A 4,994-nucleotide genomic window follows, 5' to 3' on the forward strand; every position below is an offset into this window, starting at 1 on the left:
TCCAATCAGATTTGGAGTCTGGGGCCTGGCCTGTTTTATCACCTTCTCATCTGTCCCTGTTGCCACTAATAGGGCAAATCTGTTTTGCAGGCTTAGCATTTGAAATATCCTTAAATGGCTTCACTTGGCAGAGCGCAAAGCTCAGATTAAATTCTGCTTCTTGTAGCATAATTTTCTATGTTTAAGAGAAGCTCAAATATAGCTGAGATCTTATTCATCTTGAAGCCATCACCCGTCAATTTGGATGTAACTTCCTTTGTCACATTCTAGAAATTCTTTCTTTAGGATAGGACCAGGGCAGCTGACTAAGAGATCCCCACCCCACATTCCCTGCCCACCTCCTCTCCGATACTGTTTAGTGTTTTTCCCTCAGTCTCTGTCATGGGGTGGGATGGCCACTGAGTGACATTCTCCTTCCAGGCTCATGATTTCGAGGCTGCTCTATGGAGTGACACATGCTGCCGCACTGAGTGTGTGTGTGTTTCGCAGTTACAGACACAAGTAGGAGTCATAAGACACACACTCAGACTTGAAGAGGGGAAGAAAATAATGATAGGTTTTGTGGAGCCCCCTTAGTTCACTTTTACCCATCTCCCTGTTGGGAGAGGGTCTCTTAGAATAAAAATGAATTCTGGGTGATGATTTGAATTAACAGGATAAAGGCCTGTTTGTCTTACAGGTGTTTTACTCTGAAGAATATGTAAGACCTAAAGTTATGCAGACTGAAAGTATTATAAGGAGGCTCCATCTGTCACCAAAAGAATGTAGTCTCTAAGACATTGACCACAAGGGGCTCGTTAGAATGGAACCCACAGTCTAAAGCCTGGGGGCCGGTTAAGAGTGGGGCTGGGGTGGGGTAGCTGGGAGCAGTGGAGCAGAAAGTTAAAAGGGAGGGAGAAGAAGGGATTTGGGACTTCCGACTTAAGGCTGACTCCATCTGCACTGCAGGGCTACATTAAGTGAAAAGTAAGGACAGGTTTAGCATTACCCTCTGCGCTCTGGGTATCCTCATGGCTGGTCACTGGAAAGATTGTTTTCTCTCTGGTCAAGGTGTTGCAGGACATAGGAATAGGGTAACATTAGGAAGATTGTCAGCATGAAGGAATGCTTGGCTTGGCTTTCTGCAGGCCAGAGCTGTAATGAGATGGTGCACTACAGCTCATGATGGGCCCTGTGGTAGGGAGCTCCTAGGCGGTACTTAGCCCACAATCACTCTTTGCCTAGGAGCTGCCCCCACATCATAGCAGTGTGGCCCAGTTACCAGACCTGTGTTCTTTATATTTTCCCCAAGGCAAGTAATTGGTCCAAAGGAGGAGAGCTGATCCAGGTTGCTCCAATTGTGTCTTATCTTCAGTGAGGATCAGACTATGGAATGGAAAGACACTTGGACTGGGAGCTCCTACAGTGGAGACATGTCAATGGTGTTCTGGAGGAAAGTGGATCTTCCAGCCTTAGTTAGCCTTTCAGGCCAGCATTGTGACTTTAATTTTATGAGAATTTCCCAGAGTCAGAATCACCTATCTAAGCTGCTCCTGGATTCATGACCCATAGAAATTGTATGAAATAATAAATGCTTTTTGTTGTTTTAAGCTGCCGAGTTTGGGGGCAATATCTTACATTGCAATAAATAACAAAAAATGTATATACATCTATGGTGTATCAATGAGGAATGTTTTTGGCAGCAAGTAAGAGAATACTTGGCTACAATCTTAAATATTGGGGTCATCTAATACCATATTAGTTTCCAAGGGCTGCTATAGTCAAGCACCAAGTTGGTTGGCTCAGAACAACAGAAATGGATTGTCGCACCGTTCTGGTGGTCAGAAGTCTGAACTTGTGGTGTCGGCAGGGACATTCTCCCTCTGAAGGTAGCAGGTAAAGATCATTCTGCCTTCTTTCCTAGCTCCCGGTAGCCTCAGGCATTCCTTGGCTTGTAGGTGGCTGTCTTCTCCTTGTGTCTGTTCACATTGTCTTGTCTTCCTTCTGCTCATGTGTCCGTTTCTGTGCCCAAAGTTCCCCTTTTTTATAAGGACAACAGTCATATTGGATTAGGGCTCCCCTTGATGACCTCATTTTAACTTGATTACCCCTGCAGAAACCCAAAGAAGGTTACAATGTAAGGTAGTGGGGATTAGCATTCCCATAGGTCTTTTTCTGGAGTCCATAATTTAATCTAAACAAATGCTTTCATATTAAGGACTCTGGAGGGAGGAGGCCTCAGGGTTGATGTGACCTATATAGATCCAGTGACCTATATGATGCCATCAAAGACATAGATTCCTTTGACCTTTCTTCACCAACCTTAGCTTTTGGGGGATGCTGTTTCTCCATTTCTGTTTTTCCTTCTCTGAGCAGAGGTATCCATTGGTGTAATTCACATCCTTTCTCCAAGGAAAATGAAGTGACTTCTCTGATCAGTAAAGCCATGTAGAATAACCTGAATGTGTGCGTCTTAGGTATTTTCCTCTCAGGACTCAGCTGCCAGCAGAGAGATCATGTGCTCTTCTCTCCTCATAATGTAAGTTTTGTATGGGAAGGGACCTTAGCCCCTAGATGGGCCTTCAGTTTGGGAATGTGCAATTTCAGAAACTTAAGCATCTGGGACATTGGCCAAAAACATTAAGAAACAACCTGATAGGATGTGAAGGAACAAAATATTCACGTGGAAAAGCTTCCAGTGGGCCAGGTTGTGTGTGTGGCTTGTTGTCTTATACTCTCATTATGGTGCTTTGTTAAGGAGGAAGCTCTTTCTCTGCATTGATTTTTAATTCTATGGAATTTAGCTCTTTATGTGACTGTAGCTTGTGAGTGATGGTTTCTATAGAGCAGTGGTTCTCAACCTCAATTGTGGATGGAATCACCTGAAGGACTTGTTAAAACACAAATTTCTGGGTCCCTATCTTTTTCTTATCTTCCCCGCAAGGGACTACTGTGAGCAGGATTGTTCTACCACATGGCCTTCCTGGAAGATATTCTGTGTGGCTGAGCAACCAGCAATGTTTTGTGAAGCAGTGGCCAGCTTGGTAGTGCACTGATTTAGATTGGATTCGTCTCTGTCCCTACCTCACTTCCCGTCTTCCCTTGCTCTTGCTGCCCGGGGCTTGTGCTTCTCAATAAAGCACTAGCACATAAGCTTTGCCTTTGGTTCTTTTTGCCAGAGACCCTGGGCTAAGAAAGGGCAAATAGGGAAATGAAAATTAAGGGGTAATATATAGGTAGGTTCTCCCCACAGAAATAACTTACTCAAAAGTTAGGGCTTTTAGCAAAAGAGCCCCTATCTGAACACCTTGTTGGCATGGGCTCAGCTAGGGATGTGGGGACTGCAATTTGGATTTCCCATCCGTGTCCCACTGTGAGCCAGGAACATGCCTGCGGACCAGGTGCAGGAGATCATGCTCCTCCTCTGGGTCTACAGCCACCTGAATCTCTAACCTTAAGAAATTCACTTAGTTTTTGTAAGTCATAATTCTATCAAATCACAGAAGTTGATAGACAACTAAAGGTCATTTTACAGCGAGGCATGTGTAGCTTGAAGAGCACTGTACTTAGAACCAGGAGAGGTCACTAGACCCTCTGAGCCTTAATTTCTGCCTTTATAGAACGAGGGGGTAAGAATAAATAAACTTCAGGACTTCTCACTCTAAATCATGGATTGTTAGATTTTGAGACTTACTTGGGGTCACAATATAAAGTGGTTGGGGACTAACCCTGCCTTTTGCCTGTCCTCAGTCCGAGATTCTGGTCTTACTGCTTGAGACTTGAACGTGCTTGTTGTCTTTGACTCAAGCTCTGTTCTGCTCTTGATGCTTCAAGGTTGGGCTCTATAGGTTTCTGATTACATGGGGTTTGGGGTTGGCTAAACATTTCAAAACGTTTCCATGCCTGTGGGGACATTGTTTATAGACTGTGTACTTTGTTTTGTTTGTTTGTTTTTTAAATTTTATTTTTCATTTACTGTTTACACTCAATATTATTTTGTGTTAGATATTGGTTAGGCAATCACATACTTTACATAGGGTGTAAATACATATATTTTATGGTGCCAGGTGGGTACTGATCTTTCCAGTACCCACCTGGCACCATACAGTTATTATAATGTTATTGACTATATTCCCTATGCTGTACTTTACATCCCCTGTGACTATTTTGTAACTACCAAGTTGTACTTTTTAATCCCCTCACTTTTTCCACCCAGTGCACCAACCCCCTCCCCTCTGGCAACCATTAGTCTGTTCTCTGTGTCTATCAGTCTGTTTCAATTTTGTTCTTTAGATTCCACATATAAATGAAATCATATGGCATTTGTCTTTGGCTGACTTACTTCACCTAGCGTAATACCATCTAGGTCTATCCATGCTGTTACAAAAGTAAGATCTAATTTTTGTTTATAACTGAGTAACATTCCATTATATACATGTACCATCACTTTTTTTATCCTCTTGTCTATTGATGGGCACTTGGGTTGCTTTCATATCTTGGCAATTGTAAATAATGCTGCAGTGAACATAGGGGTGCATACCTTTTTAAATTACTGGATATATACTCAGAAGTGGAATTGCCAGGTCATAAGACAGTTCCATTTAAAGATTTTTGAGGACCCTTATACTGTTTTCCACAGTGGCTGCACCAATCTGCATTTTCACCTACAGTGCACAAGGGTTGCCTTTTCTCTACATCCTCATCAGTACTTGATATTTGTTGATTTATTGATGATAGCCATTCTGACAGGTGTGAGGTGATATCTCGTTGTGGTTTTAATTTGCATTTCTCTGACAATTAGGGACATTGAGCATCTTTTCATCTGTTTAATGGCCATCTGTATGTCCTTTTTGGAGAAGTGTCTATTTAGGTCCTCTGTCCATTTTTTAAATTGGGTTGTTTGTATTTTTGTGTTGAGTTTTATGAGTTCTTTATTAATTCTGGATATTAACCCCTCATTGGATGTATCATTGGCAAATATCTTCTTTCAGTCAGTACATTGTCTTTTTGTTTTG

Source organism: Phyllostomus hastatus, unplaced genomic scaffold (assembly GCF_019186645.2).
Source record: "Phyllostomus hastatus isolate PE091 unplaced genomic scaffold, TTU_PhHast_1.1 phas_scaffold_78, whole genome shotgun sequence".
In the NCBI taxonomy this organism is placed as follows: Eukaryota; Metazoa; Chordata; class Mammalia; order Chiroptera; family Phyllostomidae; genus Phyllostomus; species Phyllostomus hastatus.